We start from the raw sequence: 25,587 nt of genomic DNA, 5'->3' as shown, positions 1-25,587 counted from the left end.
TGTATTTCTGGAACATGAAGCCCTCACGGGAAAACCGTGGGTAGTACTTAACCTGGTTTTGGATCACAGTTTGGCCTATGTTTGTGGTCTGGAAGGGCCCTCTCTCTCTCTTGTTGTTGTCCTATCACCCAATCCCAAGCTGCAGGTAAGTTTTCTCCGCAACACTTTCAGTACAAGCATTTTATGGATGGCTTCTACATCATTTCAAGATTTTCTGTTGATGAGGGCCCAGTGAGTCTGAACTGATGCCAAATTAAGTTTGATTTATAATGCAGGTAGTGCAATGATGAATCAGGGTAGGCCAAATGGAGAGTGATGGATAGCATGATCAGAATAGTCAGGGTAGGGATGGGCATGTTGGTTTTCTCCAAACAACCAGTAATTAAAGCTTTCCCCTTCACCCCCACGATCCAATGCTCTCCTTCCCTGTTCCTAATTGAACATGAATTTCCCTGGCAGTTAAGAGTTTGCTTGTTAAATGTGGTAAGTTTTTAAAAAATACATTTACAATTGTGTGTGTGTGTGTGTGTGTGTGTGTATGCATGAATATATTCTGTGATTTGGTTCCTGTGTATTCCTTGATTTTGATGCATCTTTGATTCCCGGGGTTCGTGAAGATGAGGAAAGGAGAGTGGCAAGAGCCTTAATGCTGTAAGAAAGCCTAGTTATGGGGAACTTTCTCAACTCTCCTCTGTGAAGGACATTTAGAAAATAAGACAGTAGATTTGTCCTCCCAATGTGAGTCAGGGCAACCCCCACCCCTTCTCGTCTTCTTTGGATGAGCATGATGACTCTGGGAGGTGGGTGGGCCTGGACAAGGAAAGAGAGGCCCAGAAAGTCACCCAGCCAGCAAGTTTCAGCGCTTGGATTCAACTGCTACCTTAAAAAAAGAGTAATATGTAATTGCCTGTGTCTCTCATGATGCACATGTAAAGCCAGCCTTGTGGATGAGGAAACAGAGGCTCCAGAGCTCATCTCCAGAGCGTTCTCTGGTCTGTGACTCGGTCTGGCTCTCCCCAGGACTTGGGCAGAGTCCCATCACATGGTGGTGCTTCTTTTTGCTCCATGATGAGCGTTACCACTCCGGTGAGACAGTTTTAGTCACGACTTGCACGTCTGTCATTCTCTGTCCCTTTGAAAACTCATTTCATGGTCCAGTAGAGCAGAGTTTCATCCAATAGCACTCTGACTTGGTGGCTTCAAAGTGTGGTGCCTGCCCCCGCGGCCCGGTTTGGGGCAGTAATGCTTAACAGTTTGATAGTTAAAGTAGAAGCAACAATAACACGACAGTCAGGTTTGGCCCGACACCCTGGCAATTCCCAACCCTCATGCTGCCAGTGGAATGGTTGGGTTTGTGATTCTTTCATCTAATTCCTGCCTTGTCCTCTACAGCAAGACAGAACAAGAAAACTCACTTAGCCATGGACCAAAATAGGATCTTACGGTTCAGAAAACTTGTGCTGTGTAGACCACCTCTCAAGGCTCAATGCTAACAGGCTAGAAATAAACAGGAACAATTAATTCTAAAATTAACCCAAGGGCAAACCTTTTCTCCAAAGGTCTAAGTTGGTTTAATGTGTGGAGTATGTGTTGAGTTTTTTTTTCAAACATTAATACAACTATATATCCAGCTCTGGCCTCCAGAGCTCCGGGGTCCCCAGAAATGGAGTGTCCTAACTTGCGTCTGTCCCCTTTCCAGGGTAGCCCTTGCATGAGTTTCAGAGTTCAGTACCCTCAGAGGCTCCCACCATAGCAGCTTGGATCCTGGTTCAGCTCAGGACAATGCAAACTGAGCTATGCATTTACTGTAATTCTAATCAGATGACTCTATAATTGGAAGAACACCAGTGGCATTCTGTCTTTGCAGTCTTCTCCATTAAGCGACTGAACGAGGGCCAGGGGACCTTTGCTTGTCCCAAATGCGGTCCTGATAGAGACTTTGGGACCTGGGTACTATGTTCCATTCTGTAATAGGATCAAGTTCTTTCTCTTTTTTTGGTAAGACTCTAAATCAATCTAGAATTGGCACATCAGGTGTAGAGAAGTCATTTCCCTGCTACCTCGATAAATTCTAGCCGATTGCTCTTCTCACGGTAAAGAACAAATGAAATAGTAAACAAAGTATATGTGCATTTGGCGGGGGGGTGGGGGGGAGGTGGTGGTGTCTGTGTTCATGCTTGGTGACAGTAACTGAATATTTTAGGTAAACTTTTCCAAGCCTAGATCATAATCTTATGTGGGAAAGATTGTCTAAATAACAAGAAGAGTAATGTGAATTTCTTAATTGCTCTGGACACCTCAATTAGAGACAGAAAGAAACAGTAAGGATGAATGTATTGAAGAACCAGTTTGTGGTAGAAACTTCGCAAAGTAACGTGTGGCTTTGGGAAATATAGAAATGAATCAGACCAGATCTTGACTTTGAAGGGCACATAATTTAGAGAGGGAGGTAAATTACGCTCATAAAAATTATAATCCAAGATAGAAAGTGCATGGCCTGGGATATTGGGATCCAGAAAGAGGAAAGATCACTCCTGGAGGGAAGACCAGGTTTGGCTTCTTGGAGGAGGTGGCTTTTGAGCCAGACTTTAAAGGATGGGAAGGATTTGGTTCAGGGGAACACCACAGGAAGAGATCATTGCAGGAGCCAAGGTGAGAGGGCAAGTGTGAGGATGTGAACCGGTGAATGTTGCCTTCAGGCAGCCAGGATGAGTAAGGACTTCACCCCTGGGGTCAGTGATCTGGGTCATATTCTCTACATCAGTGTTTCTCAACAATTATGTGCAGACCTGTAGGGATCTTATTATAATACAGTTTCTGATGCAGTAAGTCTGGGGTGGGGGCCTGAAGTTACACATTTCTAATAAACTCTCAGATGATGCTGATGTAGCTTGTCCCTGGACCACTCTGAGCAACAGGGAATCATCGAGGATTTTAAGCAGTAGGGAAGGAGTTCTTGCTACACCCAACCTTACACATCCCTTTGACATTCTGAGGTTACGTGTGCACGCGCGCGCGCGCACACACACACACACACACACACACCACTGGTACTACAAGCTTCGCATCATCCTTTCCTCAGTTGTACTGACTCAAATAAAAATCCAGGTAGCAGGTGAAAGTGGACAAGGGGCAGAAACAGACTAAAGACCTGGCTTCTAGAAACCAGATACAGCACAAACCACAATGTAAATGCGTTTTGGTTTCACAAATGGTTTCTCCCCCTGAACTGTTTATTGGAGGGCAGGAGGGAGCCGATGAGTGCCTTTATATTTGAAAGTGATTTAAATACTGGCCCTCCGGCTTGGTCATTAATAGAATGTTATAACAAAATGATAATGCTTTAATTGTACTACAAAGAAAGAATCAGACTTGGAGTCAAGAGATCTGACCTTAAGTCCTTCAACCTCTCTGGACCTCACATGAGCTTCCTTATCGAGAACACAGGAGAATAATCCTTTCTCTAGCTGACTTTCAGTTCTTCATAAAAATCAAATGAGCTAATGGGTGTGAAAGTGCTCCGTAGACTGAGAAGTGCCTCGCAGGTGAAGTGTCTTGCAGGTGTAATAGCCACCTTTTATGCCTACAGATGGAGACAGTAGTCTTTTCTCCGGTCCTGGGAATTGCAGGCAGAATGACTTAGCGATTATGGAGAGGGGCCTGTGATGGCCTCAGAGGCAAGGTCCCAGGTAACGTGGTGGGAGAGATCCTCCTGTGGAGTTTGCTGCACTCTCAGAGCAGGATGCACCTGCTGCAGGGTCAGACTTACCCTTGCATCTGGCTGCGTAGCTTCCTGTGATCTCTGGGGAAGCGTTATCAGCAGCAATATTGGTGTGCAAAGCATCCTCTGGGAGTGACTTCTGGGGCCAGACTCAGGTGCCCACGAGCTGTTTCCTGAGTTGTGTCCTGTGTTCTCTGCTGCTCAAGGTTTTTCTGACCCTATCCCCCGAGCCAGCAAGGCTCAAGAGCATCAGGGCTCTAAGGTTTAACAGAATACAGGTAAGACACCAAGAAGGAGTCCTTCAGGAAGATAGGGAGGAGGGCCAATAGGTGGCATTCAGGGTGTGGGGGGAGACAAGGAGATAACTCCTATAAGCCCGGCCTGCAAAGTCAATAACTAGGATCAGAGAGCTCACTTTTAGGGAGAATTATACTGCATTTCATATGTGATAGAACTGGATGTTCTTAAAACAACAGACATTAGAAATAACTGTGGAGGTTCAGGTTTGTGTGTCATTTTGCACATAAGGGACTTGCCCTGGTTACTCTAGTTAATTGAAGACCCCAGGTGAATGTCAGCTCTCTTGACTCTCTATTGCTGTCAGAAAAGGGTCATCTTTTTGCCCTCCTGACCTCAGTTTCCTTTTTTTGGAAAATGAGAGGATTGAAAGAGCCGTTCTTTCCTTCCTATACTCTTCTAGCTCAAATATTCAATGAGTCTCAGGGGCCCAGGCTTCCATCTAGGCCTAGAACCTCTCCCCCTCCAGGCTGTGCTCCGAGGAATCATCCCCTCCCCCTGACTTTCCCCAGGGAATCTGCAATAATGCTTAATCCCTGTTCCCACACTCACTTTCACAAGAGGAAATCAATAGATTCTTTAAGCGGTTGGACCACAGGATGATGCTTGGGCCCATTTTGTCAACCAGGTGGCTCTAGTGAGGGAAGTTGTATGAGTCATTGTCGGCCAGAAATGTAAATCTGGCCTGAGGCTTCCCTTGCAGCAAAATTTAGGTCATTAATAATAGTGAACGTCTGCACAGCACGTTACAGTTACAACACACTTTACATACCTCATTTGCTTATCACAGCTATTCAAAGATGTATGTGTTATTGTTATGCCCATTTTACAGATGAGGAAAATAGACCCTGGAAGTATGGTAACTTGCCCAGGGTGACAGGAAGTGTGTGAGTGGCAGACCTGGTACTTAGTTAAGACATTGGACTTTACCATCCACACACCATGCACTCCATCTCTTTGTATCAGGCTTCCTGTCACCTACACAACCTCCATGGAAATAAACAAAAGCAAGGAAGGTCAACCTGCTCAGGGTCATTTATGTGGAGGTCCTTTTCTGAAAAAGGGATAATTGCAGCATCAGTGTGGGTATGCCAATCACCAATCACGTCGAATGGTCTGGGAACATGGAGCTGACAGTCATACTGTCTCTGTCCCCCCACCTTGCCTCTTTCACCTTCTCTTCCTCACACCGAAGCCCAAGCCTCTTGATTCCCAAACCAAAGCTTTCCCCCAACCCCAATTTCGTAAAATATGAAACAACTCAAACACGTAAAAAAAAGATGATGAGTACTATACAAACCACCTGTTACAAAAAAACTTTCTCGTCATTAGCCAAAAAATTTCCCATTATTCCCACTTCTGGGCTCATTGTGGAATTATACTTCCTGGTCTCCTTGGGCAGGGTAGAACCATATAACTAGTTCTGGCCAATTGGTGAGAGGAGGTGACTTGGGCCACGTCTAGGCTGGACCATGTAATTGTTCTTTGTTTCCCTCTGGTACGGCCAATAGTAAGGAGGTAGTGGCCACTCTCAGTCTTGGTTCCTGAGTGACAACAATAAGCAGAGCCCCTCTGCCAACCCACCATGTATGAGCAAAAAAGAAATCTTTGTTGTTTAAAGTCACTGAGATTCAGGGGTTTTGTTACTGTAGCAAAACCTAACCTCTCCTGACCTTTACATTCATATTCCCATCACCCTGACTTTTAAGAATACTAACATGTCCTTGCACCTTCAGCTTTTCATTTATTTATTTTAATTTTAATTTTTTTGTTTTATTTAAATTCAAGTTAGTTAACATATGGTGTATTATTAATTTCGGGGTAGAATTTAGTGCTTCATCAGTTGCAGGTAACACCCAGTGCTCATTTCATCAAGTGCTTTCCTTAATACCCATCACTCAGTTACCCCATCTCTCCCACCTCCCCTCCAGCAGCCCTATTTGTTCTCTACAGTTAAGGGTCTCTTATGGTTTATCTCCCTCTCTGTTTTTATCCTATTTTATGTTTTCTTCCTTTCCCCTATGTTCATCGGTTTTGTTTCTTAAATTTCACATATGAAATCATATGGTATTTGTCTTTCTCTGACCGACTTATTTCACTTAGCATAATACCCTCTAGTTCCATCTACGTTGTTGCAAATGGCAAGATTTCATTCTTTTGATGGCTGAATAATATTCCTTTGTGTGTGTGTGTGTGTGTGTGTGTGTGTGTGTGTGTATACACACCACATCTTTTTTATCCATTCATCAGTTGGTGGACATTTGAGTTCTGTCCATAGTTTGGCTATTGTGGACATTGTTGCTCTAAACACTGAGGTGCATGTGCCCCTTCAAATGCTTTTTAAAGAAACAAACATTATCAAAAACAACTGAGTCCTTTCAGAGCTCGTCTTTTCCCAGCCTTTTTCCTTTTTCCCCAGAACAACTACCACTCCAAAGATGGTATGTCTCTGTCCTGTCCATGGTTGGTACATAAGTATGTGTCCAAGACAGTAAAGAGTACAGTTGTCTAAAATTTGCATAAATGGGACATTGGGGAGGGTATGAGCTATGGTGAGCGCTGTTAATTGCGTAAGACTGATGAATCACAGAGCTGTACCCCTGAAACAAATAATACGTTATATGTTACTAAAAAATAAAAAATAAAAAATAAAATGTGCATAAATGACAATACCAGTTTATTCTGCAAATTGTTTTTTTCATTCAATATTATTGTTTTAGATGTACGTCAGTTTTATTTCATTCACTTTAACTTCAATGTCATATTCCTTTTTTATGAATGTGTTATAACTTATTAAGCATTTCCCTACTAATGAAGTCCTAAATTTCTTTTCTCTCCTATAAACAATGATGTAGTGAACATCCTTGTATAAAGCTCTTTGTGTATAGGGCAACAGTTTCTCTCAGTTGTATACCTGAGTAGAATAGATGTGAGATAAGGTATATGTAGCCTCAAACTTAGTAGATAATTGCCAAATTTCTCTGTGGTTCTATCATCGGTGTTTTGTGTTTTGCTGTTGTTCTATATCTTCATATAAACACTTCATATTGTCATGCTTTAAAAATTTTAGCCAATCTGATGGGTGTGAAATGGCATCTCTTAATCTTTAAATTTGTGTTGCTTTGATTATTAGTGAAGCTGAACATCTTTCCATATGCTAAGGATCATTTCGGTTTTTTGTGATGCACAGGCTCATATAGTCTGCCAACCTATTTCTGTTGTTTTTTTCTTCTTCTAATGGATGTGTAGGATCCCCCTCTCTCCCCATATTCTGGGTATTAATCCTTTATCAGTTACATAAGTTGGAAACATTAATTTCGTTCATTGCCCAGTTCTCATTCTCTTGCAAGCTATTGGCTGCCTGCTTTTGCACATGCTTGATTTTTGAGATCACAGCAACTACATGGTGAAAACGGCTTGGGGGTGTATTTTGAAAAGCTTATGTGAATGGATGTTCCTTGACTCTAAATTATCTGTCATAGGCTAAGGAATGTGTCTGTGAGAGGCCTATTTTGCTTACTCAAGGATCTCATTTGCTAATATAATTGTGCGGTGAAAGCAGAAGAATCCAGTGTAAGTGGAAAAAAACCTTAGTCACTACGAGTTGTTTGGGTGGCTCAGGGCTGAATATCAGGGGTGACTGGTTGCCCACTGCCATGATGAATCCTGGCATGATTTGCCTGGCTATTTTGACATTTTGTAGACCCAACATATTAGGAAGGACACCTTAGAGAAATTTATGCTCAAGTGGTCTTTTCTCTGCCCCCACACACCTCAGAGAGTCTGCACAAGGGCGTACTCATGGGAAGGCTGGATGCATTCATCAGAAGGTAGGGCAAAGCAGTGTCTTGGAGCACTTTTAGTTTTCCAATGGGGAGAGTTCCTTTAAAGCTTTGTTTATCTCTCGGTGCCTTGCTAACCCCAAGAGAAAAAACCTTAGCTCAGGACAGGAAGCTCAGAGCACCCAAAAGGATGACTACACAGCTCAGGACTATTTATGTCTGCCTCTTACATGTCCCTCCATGCTATCCTCAGGAGGCCAGGAGGTGCTGATGCTCTAAGGGGGCCTAAATACACCATCACTCCCTAGGAAACCAATGAGTATGGCAGAAACTGAGCTCTGGGATCAATTATGTTGGTAAAACTACAAATGCAAGGGGGAGCCAAAAGTGTTGTGGCTTAGGAACTACTTGCTGAAGAAAAAAACAAAAAAACAAAAAACAAACCTTGATGTTCCCTAGTAGAACCCCACGGCCCCAGGGGAGGTATCCTGGCTGTCTGGTCGACTAGCCAGAGAGCTGGGCCTGAGTGGCTGGACACACCTTCTGTTCCAGTTGACTCACTTGAGTGACAAATTCTTCTCTCCCTCACAGTCCTCTCATCTTCAAAGGGAATTCATTAAGCCCCACAATGCCATCGGCACTTGGCCAGGTGTTGTACTGGCCCATTAGGTAGACACAGGCCATGGCCTCAGGAGTGTGCCAAATGAGGTGCAGGACGGCAGCTGAGAGCTGTTGACATCCCCCAAGATGGCCCTGAAGCACTTTCTATAAACCCTCCAGCTGTTTCAAACTATTTGTGTGTGGCTCTCAGCACATGCGGTATTCTTCCTGCAGCCCCTTGCTTTAGCTCACTCTGTTCCCTTTGCACGGAATGCTCTTCTACTTGATACTCAACTGCCAACTCCTGTGTGGGGCCTTCTCTGATAACCGCAGGCAGAACTGACTGCTCTGAATTCTGTGTCCTCATAGCACTCTGGATCATTGTTAATATTGCACATACCTTTTTGGGCCAGAATCAGCTGCTCAATGTTTATCTCCCCTAATGGATGCAATTTCTTGGAAGTGGATTCTCTGGCTTATTCATCTTTGTTCCCCTAGCAAGAATTTAGTAATTTAGTAGATCCTTATAAATGTATGCTGGATTAAATGCAGCATGGGACACTACTCATGCTCCTATCTGATTCTATCCTCAGAGTATGACTGGAAGCAGGTCATGTATCTCTGAGTTTTACTTTCCTTCTCTATGAAATGGGTGGGGGAGGATAAGTGAGAAAAACGGCCTCTAAGGTTTTCTGGCACTATTATCTGTGATTTTTAAGCTCTGATCTCCTTGTAGAAAACTGAGAGTTCCTCATAACTCTTTAAAAACCAGGGTGATGTTTTCATTTATGTGTATTGGAGGGCCTAGTGTTTTCTCCCCACCTCTAGTCTGTCATGTTTTAAAAATGTGTATTATTTAGCATCTTGCAAGTTCTCTGACTAAAGTTTCAAGAGGTTTCTGGGATTGGTTGATTGTAGGAAGTGTATAGCTTCTATCTACCCTGTCTAATAAAATGGTTGAACTAAAAAAGAAGGATTTTTTAAAAATTTTAAAAGATTTTATTTATTTATCTGAGAGAGAAAGAAAGAGAGAGAGCATAAGCAGGGGGAGCGGCAGTGGAAGAGGGAGAAACAGGTTCCCTGCTGAACTGGGAGCCGGATGTGGGGCTCGATACCAGGACCCTGAGATCATGACCCGAGCCAAAGACAGACACTTAACTTACTAAGCCACCCAGGTGCCCCTGAACTAATTGAGTCTTTGAAAGGAATTTCTGACTATATTTTCTAATGACTGTTGTCAGCTTGGATGTGTGTGGAAAGGGGTCACTGTGTCTCTGTGTGTGTCATCCCAGTGTCTCTCTTCTCACTAATGTAGCCATGTTGCTCATGCCATGCTCCACAGCATGTGATCAATGAGACCCATGCTACCCACTTCCTATGCTACGTCTCTGCCCCATGAGTTGCAGGTTTGGAACTTCCTTCGTGGAGAGGATTCAGTAGCCCTCATATTCCTATTTTATGTATAGCTCTGATCTTCATAACCAGCCTATGAGCTGAGGAAGGACAGAGGTTATTATTGACCCATTTTGCAGGTGGAACTAAGGCTCAAAGAGGTGAAGTGACTTGTCCTAAAGCCAAGTAGCTAAGAAGACCTTCTAAGCCTGGCCCAGTGAGACCTGTTTATTTGCCACGGTTCTGATTTTCATTGACTCCTTGAAAATTGCTTAGATTGCTGCTATATTGTCTGACCACTCTGAGGCTTGTTATCTGGTGAAACCAGAGGCAGGTGATTCTATCCAAAGGAAAGAAGGGGTCCTAACCCACTACTAATTTTGTGGGACCAAGTGGCTGTACTTATTAGTGAAGAGGGAATTCAAATGAGCTAGAACTGTCCATTTGGTGGTTTCTATCATTAGTATCTTAGTATGCCAGTAAATGAGTTGTTGAAGCCTGAAAGCTTCAGAGGACTGGTGGTGGGGGACCATCTCAGGAGCACAGGATCTTACTGCCCTCCCCTGAATGCTCCAAATCCAGCTCAGAGGGAGCACGACTTACTAATGCACCTCTCTGAGATTCAGCTTCTGTATCTATGAAGCAGGAAAAATAAGCCCCTCCCAGCTTACCTTGGGTTGGTTGTGAGGGTCACCTCTTCTGATGGAGGTGGCCGTGCTCTGGAAGCTGAAAGTGCTGGGCGGAAATTCAGGGAGCATCATGGTTACTCTTGTTATTATCCTGCCTTAACTGTGAATGGTCTCAGTGGAGGGAAGTAAGCCCAGCCCTGTGTTATTTTCCTAAAAGTGGCTCCAAGAAACATTATGCAAGAGGACACATAGCTATAAAAGTGTGAATAACCACAGTTCCTGCCCTACCAGCCTGTCAGAACACCAAAGAGGATTAAGTTTGATAATGATGTAAGAGCATTTAAAAAATATAACAGTTGCTATTATCATGACATATTCTTTTTCCTCAAAGGCTAAAGGCAGCCCTTAATAACCTGAAAGGAATTTGTCCAAACCCTCTATGATGCTATTTCTGTTGTGGCCCTGCCTCATGTTGGTGTAAAGAGTGCTACTTAGCTGAAAAGCTGCGGGGGGTGGGGGGGTGGGGGGGAGGGCTAGGCTGGAATTCATCTGCTGAGATTTTGCTCCTCATACCTTTTGGATGCTCTTTTTTTTTTGTTTGTTTTTAAAGATTTCATTTACTTATTTGAGAGAAAGAATGAGCGCGCGCGAGAGAGCATGAGCCAGGGTTAGGGGCAGAGGGAAGGGGAGAAGCAGACTCTCCCACTGAGCAGGGAGCCCGCTGCGGGGCTCGATCCCAGGACCCCAGGATCATGACCTGAGCCAAAGGCAGACGCTTAACCGACTGAGCCACCCAAGCACCCCTGGGATGCTCTTTTTGAATCAATGGCTCTAGTTTTCTGTAATGATCTGTAAGCTTCTGGCCCCCTTGGCTCTAACTGGTCCCTGAGGATCAATTCCCTTTCTGAAGAGGGCCTTTTTGTTGTTGTTTTCTTTCTTGTGCCTGGGGAAAAATAGTTACTCTCATAGACTGTAAAGAAAAACTCCTATTCAGGAGCTTAAAACATGTTTGGGAAGTAGATAGGGCCCAACCTTGGTGAAAACATACTTTTTACTTCCAAGGAGAAGTAGAGGCAACTTATAATATGGGACATACACTGAGAATGGTATATTGTAAATAAAAAATGAAAGCCGTAAGAATGGTAAGAAAGCAAATCTTTATAAGACTTTGTATAGTTATCACTATACACAGTTGAACATTAATAGAACTCTGAGCTTCCTGGCAGGCAGGACAAAAAAGTAAACATGATGACTTATATAATTTTATTTTTCTGATTGAAGGGGGTGCCCTGATGGAATTTTTTCTTCTGGTACCAATTTTGAAAAGGAATTTAATACTGGGTGACCCTCAGGGGTAATGAATATGTCTATAGCAAGAGTTTTATAACAAATGCAGGAAAGTTCTTAAAGTTCCATCTCATTTCCCCTTTTGAACTCCAGGCTCATCATAAATACTGATGAAATTTCTTCACCTAGATATTCCAGAGTCGCCTGAACATATTCCATACCGAACTTGTTAACTTCTTTCTGAAATTAGTTCATCCCCCTGTGTTCATTACCTCGGTTAAAGCGTCACATACACAAGCTGCCCTTGCCAGACAAATGGCAGCTTGTTTAGATTACTCTCCCCCAACCTCTAGCCCTTGCCCAGTCAATCCTGGGGACTCTGTGTCCTCGATTCTATTGAAGTCCCTCCCTGTCTCCCCACTTCCAACACCACTACTTTGGGCCAAGGCGCCCCATCTCTCACCTGAGCTGTTGCAATGGCTTCTTAACTTGCCTTCTTATTATTCCAACCTGTTCTCCACACTGCCTGTCTGGAGACTGATGTATAAAAAATGCAAACCTAATCTTTCTCAAAGCCTTGCCAAGGCTGCACCTTGTCTTCAAGGTGAAGCCTAAACTCCTGACATGGCAGATGAGGCCTTTCACATGCTGCTTACTTTCCAGCCCCAGCTGCTGCCACACCTCGTACACAGTCTCTAACACAGCCTGCTTGTTTCCTCAGGACACCACCCCCCATTCCCGTCTCTATGCTGGGCACAGGCTCTTCCTTCTTCCCAGAAATCCCCCCTTCTTTGAAAACCTGGTGTCCTCCATTCTGGAAAGCTTTTCTGATCCCCTCTTAATACTCCCCATGGTTAGGTTCTGCCCCCTCTGCATCCCTCAGTACCTGGGATATCTCACTTATACTTACCACGCACTGCTGTAACTGCTTAGTTCCTGAGTCCTCTAAGAATATCAGCTCCTTAAAGACAGAAATGGAATCCCACTCATCCTAGATTACCTAGGTTCTGTACATGTGCCTGATATAGTTGGAGTCTGATGAGTAGTTGTTGACCAAAAGGGTGGACGGAAAAACAGAACCCTGAGGTAGAGTCTGGGATATGTTGACTAGTGATGCAGGGATCATCGGAACTTCCTGTAAGATATCTGGAGGAGCAGGTTCATAGACTGAGCTTTAGATAAATCTCTCTGAGATCATCTGTCTCTCTGCGGTAATCTTTGGTAGGATCTGGAGGCAGACGATGAATGATTTTGCTGTTGCAAAGTCCTCAGTGGATGACCTACTGTGTGCCTGACCTGGTGACCTGCCTATCTTGACCATCCTGTGTGTGTGTGTGTGTGTGTGGGTGGGTGGGTGGGTGTGGACAATAATATTATATTAAGGGAAGGAAGAAACCTAACCAAGAAATGGATTATAAGGGTGTTTCCCTGCACACCCAGGGTTTCCTTTAAGAGAGATTGCTTTCTATCAAGCACCTGGCACGCCATCAATGGAGAACTCCTTCTTTGCGTCCCGCCATCAAGTTTCACATCATAGAGAGTTTTTGTCAAGTGCACCTGAATTAATGGGGGCACTTGTTTAAAATGCAGATTCCTCAGCACCCCCCTCCCCTCAAAATACCCCTGCCTCAAAGATGTTCTCAAAGTTGGCTGGGGAAATTTTTCCAGCAGGCCCTGTTGCCTAGCTCCTCAGTGGTACTGTGACAGCTCTACATTGGCAGAACCTGGGCTCGATCTTGCATTTCACCTCCATAGGCCATTTGGTGTGGAGCTTTGTGGGCACAACATGTTTCCAATGTTCCTGGGCTTGGTGCCATAGAGCGAGAGACCCCAGAGGCTGGGGGGGGCATTCTCATGCCACACAGGCCCCACCTGAGCGTGGCTCTCCTTGGCAAAGACACCGAGAGGGTGTCCAGATGGATGGTGCTAGTTCCTGTGCAGGACTTGGCCAGCACAACATAGGTTGGTAATTATTATGAATAATAATGTCTAGCCATCACTATTTGAAATGAATAATAATCATTCATGGCCAAGTAGGATTTTGCTGTTCTCAAAACTCTTGAATTGCATTATCTCCTGTGATCTCACAATAGTCCTGTGAAGCAGGGTTATTCCCATTTTACAGATGCAGAAACTGAGACTCAGAGAAGGCAGCAAGGTGACTTGTCCAAGTTCACACAGATGGAATTGCTACCACTTGAAGTCAGGTTTTCTCACTCTGTTTCAGGCTATGTTCCATTCCGCCTTGCTTGCTGATCTCTTACGCTATCAGATTTGAAAGTTGAGGAACATTACTAAGAATGATACATCCATATTTGAGGGCTCAACAGTGTCCATAAAGAAATTTATGATTATGATTTGCTATAAAAATGCCAAGTACGAATTTAAATAAAATAAGAATTCCCATTTTTTTAATTATTGTTGGAGCAGACTCTGTGGCTCTGTTAAAACTTTAGTCCTGTGGGTCAAGAAGGCTTCCCAAGTTCATCGTACTGATCTAAGCAGTCAGCAATGTTTCTGTGCTGTGCTGCAGCTGGCTTGCGCCCATTAGTGAAAGCCAGTTGTGGGCAGCTCTTCTTTACTCCATGGCTTAGTGATGGCACTTTTCTAGCTTGAAATTAGCCATGGTGCAAGAATTTACACCATGGAAATCAGCAAACGCTACAATTCAGGGCTTTTCCAACCCAGAGAACATCATTAAACATTTACCAGCACATCACTGCTTACAGCTAACAGTGACTTGACTCAAACTAGAAGTTCGAAAGTTCTCCTCTGTCATCTGCGTGGTGCGTGGGACCATCTTCAATGTTGATTTTTCTTCTAACCACAAGTCATACCCCATTCATGGGATCATGACATTCCTTAAATAAGAGGCTCTTTCTGTCTGAGCTTGCAAAATCAGATGAATAGGTTTCTACTAATAGGTTCTCAGATTTGTATAGTTTGCAAAGTGTTTTCACATCCCTAATCATGTCTGCGCTCTGTGTGGTCTAGGGGACAGCTGCCTTCTCCTCTTGTTAGAGAGGAAGAGCCTGAAGATCTGACAGATGATGTGACCGCTCCCAGAATCATAGGCCTAGCAAGTGGCAGCCAGGGGTTTGGACTGGGTCTTCTGCCTCCTTATTTTGTGATCTTTCCCCTTGTACTAGGTCCCTCCTTCACTCTTTTAACACCTATAATACTTCCAGCTCAGGTTACTGTCTGGGGCAAAGAGAAGGATGCCTAGCAGCAGCCTGGGGTATAACCTTTGTCCTAACCCTTCACAGAAAAGGACAGACACGTTAGCTTGGGAGGGTCTGAAAATAATTGCTAGCTTCACTTTACTGATCCCGTGCAAGGAAAGGAGTCTACTTTCACTCCCCTTTAGTCCTTGGTTCTGCCTTTGGTTCCTTTAAAAATGTTTATGGGGACCTTGTGTCTTTGGGTCCTGCTGTAAGTCCTGCCCTCAGCAAGACTTTGGGGCCTCCTAAGTGACTGGCATTAATGCCCTGCTTCCCCTGTTGCACAACTCCCAGCTTCTCCACTGCCCAGTGATGGAATTATTGATTGGTAAGCATTTCACAACACATTTTCAAAACATGCTGAAGGTCAAGAATGAATGACTCATGGGCAGTCACATTTCTTTCTGCCTCAGCCCCTCTCTATTATATTAGTGAGGCTGGTTAATGGAAGTCACTGAAGAAACTGAGGTCAAAGTTGACTGTTCCAACCCTGACCTGTAGGACTCTTAAGTGACTTGAAAACATGATTCTTGATCTTCTATTTGGTGATTAATCTGCTGAATCACTTTGATCTTCAATACCAAAGACTCTAAGATGGGAATGAAAGGATTTCAGTGCTGATTTTGCCACAACTTGTCCTAGAGTATTAGAGGGCTGGAGTACCAGAGAGGTACTCAGCTGAAGAAAAAGGCTTGGGTGATATGCAGGGGGAACTTTGCTCTGATACCTGTGATTCTGTATCAGCCCTTTGGAGAACAAAGCCAAATCCCTGCTCCAGGCTTGTAGATAATTACTCACCTCTGTGCTTGAGGCCAGAAAGAGCTCTGTGTGGGACAGTGTGGAAGAATGTCTTAGAGCATGGTAGCAGAGAGAATTCCACATCAGGAGGCAGGCGATCTGGGTTAACTCTCAACTTTGCCACCTAGGATTTGAATATACCAACAAGTTGCTAGACCTATTAGGGCCTCAGTTTCTTCACCTATAAAATGGAGACAGTGACAAATGCTTTCTTTCAGCAGGCTCTTTCAAAGGTCAAGTGATATAATGCATGTGAACTTTTTTCGGTACAAACTATAATGTGTGGAAAGGCCTACAGTATAGTTCTACATGGGCTAGTTGAAAGTTTTGGGAGAATGAGTATCAAGGGCACATTGTTTTTCTTCTTGATGTGAAAACTTGTCTTCACCCCCCCCCCGCCAGAATATAATCCAATTTGCAGAATTAGTTCCTAAATGCCTTTTCAGGAGCAATCGTGGGATTGCAAATTTCTTAAGAGTTCTCCTGTAGGTTGTTAGAGTTTAAGTACACTGAAGGTCCTATAATTCTAATATAATATGATCCCAGAACTAAGAAGTGTGATGAAGTGAAAGTATTAGTGATGTCTGCACCCCCCTGACTCGGCAGCATAGCCCCCTCCCCACCTGTATTCCCACACGTTCGACCTCTCCAAGCTGTGTGGGCAGCGTTTCTCGCCTATTCCTGACTAGAGAATGAGCCAGTAAAAAAGGAAGCAAATTCAGTTATGTAAAGCATATCCTGGGTGAGGAAAGGCAAGTATGTGTTTCGACTTGATTGAAATTGCTTTTTCCCCCCCACCATTTTGTCCTCTTGTCAGGACAGGTCAGAACTTACCCAGACCTTGGCAGTCCCTGCTCTCACCCCCTCATTGTACTGAAGAGCAACGCAAGGCTTAGAGCCTAGAGGTGACTTCATCAGGGTCATAGAGCCAGCTTGGGGCAGAATCAGGATTCAAGCACCCGTTTCCGGACTTCTCCTGTCTCCTATCTCCATTACAACATGTGTGGAGAGAACACGGAGAATCTAAAAGAAGAAATAAAAAAGCATAGATCCTTATGGAATATCTTGGGTTACTGGTTTTCAAGGACAGTTTTATGGCTATAAAGACAGCGGTGGTGCCTTGAGAGCAATGGTAGCTAGAGTGAATGAACTTATATAATAAACATTTATCACAGAACAAGTGTCATCCAACACCTGCTAGGTCTGAGCATTGGAGCCAAAGTTGCTTTTATTGTCAAAGAAAGGAAAGGGAAAGGAACTTGGCTGAACAAAGCCTGGAAGACTTTTTACTAGAAAATTCAGAGGCAATTTCTGGAGGAATGGGAACACATTTCCAAAGACTTCTAAAATTTATTTAAATGTGATTGGGTGAATTTAGTCGTTAAAGAAGTGAAGGGCACTAAGGATCGTTTGGTTCCTGAGGCCTCTTCCAGACAGGTCTCTTCTGTCTGCCTTGGTCACCAGGCCCTAGGAGCCTCAAGGTGGGCAGGCCCAGAGGTTTCCCAGAGCAATGTCTGAGGTTGATGGTTTCCATTTAGGCTCCCATGCAAACACATACCAAAACACTCGTGGTTCTCACTGAGATCTCTTCTTATTAGCAGAACATGACCAAAGTCAAAGAGACATGGACCATTTGTCTTTCCAACTGAGTCCTTCCAGGCAAAGTGGATTCTTCGGCCTATTTTGGAGGTCAGCCTACATCAACAGAATGGGACATTTGCCAAATACATGGTCACTTCCCTTTGGCTACCCACAAATTTTTGAACTGCAAGAGCTGTTCATTTATTTTCTCACCTAATAGTTATGATTAAGGGAGCACTGACCTAGAAATTCCCCGCAGGTATAACGAGCTCTCCACACCTCAGTTTTCCGACCCGTATGAGACTATCCATTATCTGCCTGGTGGGCCTCACCTAGATGCTGTGAGCATCCAGTGAATGACGTGCAGAAGTGCTGTTTCAACTCTAAAGCCTGCCATGAGGGTAAAAGTTTGTTGCTACTACTCTGTTCCCAACAGTGTGTTAGCCTCCAGGTGGGTTACAGAAGAAATATAAGAAATGGTCCTTTCCCCTCCTGGGTTGGGGAACGAGGACACACCCAAACAAAACAGAGATGCAAGGTTGTATTTACTACTTCAGTGGTAGCTAATGACTCTGATACCTCTAGGAGAGTAGAGAAGAGGGAAATCATGAACAGGCTGCAGAATTGGGAATGCCTCTTGGAGGAGGTAAGGCTTGAGTTGGGTGATGAAGTAGACAGAGAAGACGGAGAAGGTCTTTATGGGTGTGGTGCCCCTGAGTCACCTAGTGGAGGGTTTTCTTGGTAGATCAATCTACTTGGAGTTGGAACTCCCAGTCAAGCTGGAGTTATGGATTTAAGAATTTGAGCAGAGTTATGGGAAAGGGAAAGTCAGAGCAATCTGCAGATCAACCATAGGTTATGATGACTGGGGAGGCCTCACATGTGAAGGATAGACTTGTGAGGAGACAGAGGAGGCAAGAGGGCTACAGCAGGGGCATGGTGTGCTTCTGCACCAGACCAAATGAAATGGTAAGAGAAAAAAAAATGCATGTAAGTGAAAGGTACTTCTGTGTGTAGAGGGAGGACAAGTCATGTTATTAACCCTTTCTCTTCTCTTGATGTCTAAACGTTAGGATTTGAGTTAAATTGGGCAAGGAGGGGCAAAAAATGGGAGTGTCTTTATATGTACACTGGAAGATTTTTGAAAACCCAAATTGGTCTCACAGTGTCTATTTGTATACCTATCAAAAAGGATGTGAAGTTGCTGGCTAATCCATAGAATGACAGGTTTTCAGAGTCGGAGAGGACCTTAAAGGTTAGCTGGCCACATGGTGGTCAATGTCAGAATTTCTGCTCCAGTATCCCCAGAAAATGCTCATTTCTCTTCTTCTCAAACCTCTCTAACAAGGGAGTTCATTACTACTTGAAGAAGACCTTCCCAGGACTGGGTATGTCTTGAGCTTCACGATATTTTTATTTGGAACTTTTATGAATTTCCCTGACTGGCTTTCTCATTGGGCCCCAGGGTCACACAGAACATTTAAAAGTCTTTTTACAGGGGCGCCTGGGTGGCTCAGTCGTTAAGCGTCTGCCTTCGGCTCAGGTCGTGATCCCGGGGTCCTGGGATCGAGACCCGCATCGGGCTCCCTGCTCAGCGGGAAGCCTGCTTCTCCCTCTCGCACTCCCCCTGCTTGTGTTCCCTCTCTCACTGTATCTCTCACTGTCAAATAAATAAAATCTTTAAAAAAAAAAAAGTCTTTTTACATCTTCTGGATTCAGCCATTTAATTGAAGATGCAGGCCCTCTCTTCCCAAATGCATCTCATAAACCTCATTTATAAATTACCTTTTACATTGGCTAACTAAAGTGCTGTAAAATTTCATCATTTCCATTTTTATTTATCACTCTCCCCAAAGACAACAGAGTTGGATTCTGGATCTTACAGGAAAAAAAAAATTAAATTAATTAATTAATAAATACGACTCAATTGTGGGATCCTTCTTATCCTTCTTTTTTTACTTTAAGAAAATAAATTGTGGGATTTTTGGGGGGAGGGCACCTTGCACAAAAGTCAGGTCCCATGAACTTGTGAAATAGGTATTTTCATCTCTTTCCTTTTTGAACTCATCAGCTGGATATCTTCCAGGGATTTGGTGTCAGAAATCAAATCTGATGAGTGAGAAGTTTGACCAGACTCAGAACAGCCTTGCCAAATTGCAAATAGAGCAGGTGGAGTCGGGTCTGTTAGAGGGGTTGGCAAAAATGAAGCTTATGATGGACAGAGTGTGTATCTGAGGCACACAAGGGCTTCAGTCAGTAGAGGTTGATATTAGTAAGATACAAAACCACCAGAAATAACAATAGTAATCAACAACCAGGCAGACCCTGAAACTTCTTAACTGATCCCAAGGGAAGGAGATCTGTATAAACACACCATTGTCTTAGGATGGTCTTCCTTGTTGCCTAAGCGATTTATATGGCCATGCCTGTTTCAGGCTGTGTTATAGCAAAACTTTAGCACCCGCTTTAAAAGTTCAGAGTAGAAAAGAGAGTCTTAACCAGAACATAGAAAATGCTCCATCATGTCAAAACATACAAGCAAACAAACAAGAAGCAGGTCAGTTTTCTCTTTTTGGCACTGTGTGGGACCATATGCTTCCAGAGATGAGGATTTAAAAATAGCCTGTCACACAGCTCACAGTGTAGCCCTGGGACACACTGGGGGTGGGAAGGATTGCTTCACACTTAATAATAGTGACACTTCACATTTATACCAACCTAAGTAACTAAGAGTACTTTCCAGTTATTTGACTTCTTTCTTTCTTTTTTTTTTTTTTTTTCTTCAAAAAATCGAATCTTCCTGATGTCCCTGTAAGCTGAGTAGGGGGTGGTACAATTCTTCCCACTGTACAGAGAAGGTGACTGAGTTATCAAAAGGTTAAGTCACCAACTCGGGATCATAGCCTGACTCAGGAATTAGTGCTGTGCGGTTCTGAACACACTGGGCTGGAGGCCACAGCAACATCCTGAGCTGTGAGAGCCACGAGTTCATAGGGTGTTGCACAAAAAAGAAAGAGGGTTGCTTCCCTTTGCTTCTGTTTTGAAACACACTTGCCTTTCATTGTAAGCGTTTCGTCAGTTTCCAGTTCTAAGGCAAATTGCTTACAAGCCATGGTGACCTATATTTGCAGACCAATTTACAGAATCTTAGTAACAATGTGATTTATCTTTTCTCCAGAATTCCTTACACTGGAGATGGTCTTACACTTACCATCTCATCAGTCATTTAGGCAAGGCCAGCATTCTGATGAGCGGGATCAGAGGCTCAGAGTGGGCGGGGGGAGCCTTTTCACCTGGTAGGGGGGACAGACGCTGACCAACAAGCAGATCTTCTGTCTGCAGGTCTGAGCTGGTTTCCCGCTGACCACACTGTACCCTACGTCTAAGCACTGCCGAGAGACTTGGTTACCAGGGAATATGTCTTCCTTTGTGCTCGGGAGTGCCTCTGCCACCCAATTTGGCGCCCAACACTCAACATCACCCGAAAGGGGGGATTCTAGATGTGGCAAAAACAAGTCAGTGACAAGCTCCCTTTCTGGAGGAAGGGCCATTCTTGTTCTGATCATTCTGGCAGATGATTTGGAGTTAGGTGGAGTCTGGTGAGGTTGTGTTACTGACCAGCCTTAGCGCCTAATCCGACCCTACCTCCCGCTGCTTTACCAGAACTATTCTCTTGCCAATACGCTAAATTCTCTTGCTGCTTTCCCCTTCATTGGGCCAAGCCCGAGTCCTGGTGAAATGTAACCACCCTCTCCTCCTTTGCTTGTATCTAAGCAGCAAAATGTTGTTAAACATTGTACACCACGCTGGAAGCCGCTTACTTTAAATTTAAGACTGCAGCGCTCAAATGGGCCCCCCTGAAGGGCCCTGTAACACTTCAGCAAATTTGCTTTTTCAATCTCTGAATCAACCCTTTTACACCTTTCCCTCCCTCCCTAAATCTCCACTATGATTTACCCTTTCCATCTTCCAGGATGATGACTCTCCTTGTTATTCGAGGACAGTTATTCCATCTTTCCACCACCAACGTCTTTACCTACCTGCATCTGTACCTGCATATACTGCCTCCCACAGGTAGTGTTGCTGTTTCTAAATAAAGGTGATTCTTCCATTTGTCTTCTGGATTCTACCTCCTTTTACTTACTTTTCTCCAGCAACATCATTTTCCCTTGTCCTGTTACATCCATCTCATCAACCTACAAAGATGCCTGTATAGTAACCATTAAAAAACAACTCTCCCTTGATCCTCCAGCTTCCACCCCTTTCTTTGATGCCTTTATAAAAACTTCAAAAATAAGATCTACTTTCTCTGTCTCCTCTTCTTCAGCTCCCATCCTCTCCTCAACTCTGTTTCCATTTTTTTTTTTTTTTCCAGATCCTATTACTCCACTTAAGCAGCCCTTATCAAGGTCACCAATGATCTACCTGTTTCTAAAACTCACATGGACTCAACTCACTGGACTGTTTAGAATTGGACATGGTCGATCCCTGGTACGTTTTTGAACATTTCTTTCTCTGGGCTTTTGTGATTCCACTCTCCCCTGGTTTGACCTTACCCTCCTGTCTCCTTGTCTGGCTCTTCCACCTCTACATCAAATTTTGGAGTGCTCTGAGGTTCTTGTCTCTGTTCTGTCTAAACTCTTCCCAGATGAACTCACTGGGTCTCATGGCTTTAATACACCATCTATATGCAGATAACTCCAAATCTCTATCTCCACCTGACTTCTCCCTTGAGTTCCAGACTTGATAACTATGGTTGTATATCTAACAGGCATTTCACACAAACTACCGCCCAAACCAAACAACTGATGTACTCCTCCCCCACGTCCAGTTCCTCCTTCCCAAGTCTTCCCTTGAGTAAGTTGTCCTGAACCACCCACATATTTGTTCAGAGAATATACCCACGTCGTTCTAATTTATTTTTATTTCCCTTAAACCCCATGTTTAATCCATCAGCAAGTCCTATTGACCTTAGATCTAAAATATATGCCAATTTAGATTATTTTTCATCATCTCTACTGCTAGCCATTTTATTTCAAGCTATCATCACATTGTTTGTGTCCAGATTTTTTCCCCCTATACTCACCTTTCACATAGTAGCCAGAATAATGTTTCTAAGCCCATAAGTTATAATGTCACCTGTCTGCTAAACTCTCTTACCATGAGTATAAAACTCTACAGGGCCTGGCCCTTGACTACTTGTCCAGCATCATCTCCCTTCACTCTGGGCTTCATCCACAATGTTTACATTTTGTGAATATTTCATCCACAACGTTCACATTTTGTGGCTTGTTTTCCTCCCTCAAATCTGCCAATACTTTCCAATCTGAGGAACTTTGCACTTGCTTTTCCTTCTGTTGGGATGATCTTCTTCCAGATCTCCGATGGCTACTTCATCTTGTCATTCTGGCCTCAGAACAAATGTCATTCCAGTAGACAAATTCACCTGACTGATGTTGCTAAGGTATTCTTCTCTAGAACCAAGTAAATGAATATTCTACCTCTATCCCTGCCCCCCACCAAGAGGAGAGTTTTCCTTTAGTTAAATCCTAGTGAATTATACCCTCAACTTTAGTGGTGAATCAGTATAAAAATTGACATTGAAATTTGTGACTACATTGTCCCTTGGGGTTTCTGAAGACATCATTTGCTCTGTCACTCAGTAATCTTTTCTATATGGCCCTCTATGAGGAATTCTTTTAGGTCTAAGAGCTAAAAAAGCTTTGCTTCCCTTGAGAAACTGGTCATGACACAACTGGCTTTTCTTTGGTTTCTCTCTCTTTCTCTCTCCCTCTCTCTCTTTTGGCTTAATAGCACAAAACTTAGAGCCAATATTTTACCTTAATTATTGCAAACGTGTAGGACTGTAGGACCTGGTTACCTATCTAGATAGTTTTGTCCAACAGAACTTTCTACAAACATGGCAATATTCTGTATCTGCAATGCCCAACAAGTAGCCACTAACCACATGTGGCTGTTGAGCCCTTGAAATGTGGCCAGTGACACTGAGGAAATAAATTTTTATTGTATTTATTTTTTTCTTAATTCAAACTTAAATAGACACACGTGCCTGCTGGCTACTACATTGGACAGCACAGCCCTGGATATCCTGGTCTAAGATGCTAGAATTTATTTTTATGCACACTTCGTTATTCATTATTGTATTTCCGATAAGTTGCCTCCATCCTTTGTGGCTGGTAGGAGAAAAAGAAAGGAAGAAAACACATCTAAATGAGTAATTGACTTTGCAGGGCAAGTCAGCATGTTTATAGGTTTGGGTGACATGATCAGTGCATGCAGACAATGAGTCTTAAATCCTATTTCCCTTTGTGAGCTCTGTGGAAAGGGCACCTGCAGCAAGTCTGAGATCCAAGTCCTAGTCTTCGTTTTGCTGTCGAACATGATGTGTGGGTCTGAGTGAAGCAGAGATTCAGTATGTTCACATGTAAAATGGGACTTCTGGATTGATGACCTGGTGCCTTTGGCATTGCCAGATGTGTAACCAGGCCCATGCCCATTACTTCTGAAGTCCAGGAATCTGGCCCTTGGCTACTCACTTGGAATATGAGGCAAACCTTTAGAAGGTCATCTCATTCATGCCTGCTCCTAAGGCAGGGTCACTGGTAAATGAATTTAAAACAAATATGAATAGTCCAGTCTTCAAAATGTCATCAGGGAAGGAGGACCCACCCTCAATACTTGGAAGTTGGATGCTTCTTAACACAGAGATAGATCATTCCCTTTATTATATGAAAGCATAGGACTGAAATCAGAAGACATGGACTCTAGTGTCAGCTCAGCTACTAACAAGCTGCATGATTTTGGTCAAGTCAAAGTTTCCTTTTCTCTCAAAGGAGAGGATTAGACCAGATGACTTTTAATTTCCTGTCTTGTGCTGGCCATAATAATAATAGGTAACATTTATTGAGTCTTTAGAACATGCTGAGGTGCATTACCTTATTTAGTCCTATAGAGGTTGAGAATATTACTATTTCCATTTCCAAGACAGAGAAACTGAGCTTCAGTGTATCCCAAGGGAACAGAGTTGGCAAATGTGGGATTCTCTACCTGAGTCCCATGATCTACTTTCAGAAGTCACCTTCCTACCTGTTCGTCCTTCTCTAGAATTTTGTGTTTTTTCTATAGGCCAGAACACCATTGCTTTTCTGGTTAAACAAAGAGTTGTCGCAATCCTTTCAATCAGAGCGTCCCAAACCTGGGCCCAAATATTGTCTCCCCGGACTTTGGAAGGCCAGGAAAGGCCGAGTACAGCCAAGATTAATGGGGGGTTACCACCAGGCAAGAGCAGCCTTATTCATTTGCCCAGTATGCTGTACAAATAATAACCGTTTTCTAAGTATGCTGTGATATGAAAAATGCTGGGAAGCATGTGGACTTAGGCATATGTAATGACCCACTGGCTGGGTTTAGCTTGGGCTTCTCACAAGTCATATTGCACACATTTCACAAGACCTTATCATGAGGGGATGCTCTATCCCACAAACCTCAATCATCACTCCCTGAGAGTAGGACATCTCAGTCATCCCTGTATCTCCCAACATGTCCTTCTTGGAACCTGGCCCTAAGCTGATCCTCAATAAAGAGCTTATTTTGTTAGTTGATAGAGCAGTATCCTGATGTTGGTTAGAATCCTCCAAAGTTAGAGCCAGAAGGAGCTTTAGAAATGTTAAGTCAACCCTGAAGAGGGTAGAGGATTTTCTCAAGGTCACTTCAAAGTTGGAACTAAAATTCTGCTCTCCCTCATGCCCAGTCCAGGCCCCGTCCTTACCAGACTAGTAGTCAGAACTATGTCCTTAGGAAATGAGGCAGGGACAACATAACTGAAATTTCATCCTGCCTCTGCAGATGTCAGGAGCAATGGAGCGCCAGCAGAAGGAGAACCGACCTCCCCTGCCTCCATCAAAGGCCACAGACACATGAGAACCATCCAGCTTAGCCTGAGCCACACGCCCTGAGGCTATAGCAGTGCACAGGAAAGTGAGAGGAAGTGGAAACGTGCGAGTGGAGGGCTCAAAGCAACGGGCTCACCACCGGAAAAAAAAAATAAAAATAAACACGCTCAGAAATAGTGTAACTGATATGCAAAGAAGATCAAAACAAGGGTTTTAAAATATCTTGGCTTCTTTAGAGGAGGTGGGGATGGTAAATGAAGCGAGGTTGCAAATGTGTGTTAAGGGAGGGGAAAGGTTATGTGGAAGGTTCACAGCAGCCTGCTGGGCCACCGGATCCTGAAAGCCAAGGGTATTCAGATGAGAATG

General features: G+C 43.7%; 1 long non-coding RNA gene across 3 annotated transcripts; it reads left to right on the top strand.

Moving 5' to 3' along the window:
* Positions 1-1,586: 1,586 nt before the first annotated feature.
* LOC145717235 (uncharacterized) lies at positions 1,587-25,383 on the top strand. 3 transcript variants are annotated; one of them, XR_014140305.1, is made up of 3 exons: positions 1,587-2,093; positions 21,684-21,799; positions 25,175-25,383. It is a non-coding gene; the product is annotated as an uncharacterized LOC145717235 (long non-coding RNA). The 3 variants fall into 3 exon arrangements; XR_014140304.1 differs by lacking the exon at positions 1,587-2,093 and adding an exon at positions 20,607-21,382; XR_014140303.1 differs by lacking the exon at positions 1,587-2,093 and adding an exon at positions 20,607-21,407.
* Positions 25,384-25,587: the final 204 nt, after the last annotated feature.

Source organism: Leptonychotes weddellii, chromosome 1, assembly GCF_054177405.1.
Source record: "Leptonychotes weddellii isolate Sample4059 chromosome 1, ASM5417740v2, whole genome shotgun sequence".
NCBI classification, from domain to species: domain Eukaryota; kingdom Metazoa; phylum Chordata; class Mammalia; order Carnivora; family Phocidae; genus Leptonychotes; species Leptonychotes weddellii.
Note: the sequence above shows the minus strand (reverse complement) of the source record. Positions and strands in the feature narration are given on the sequence as shown.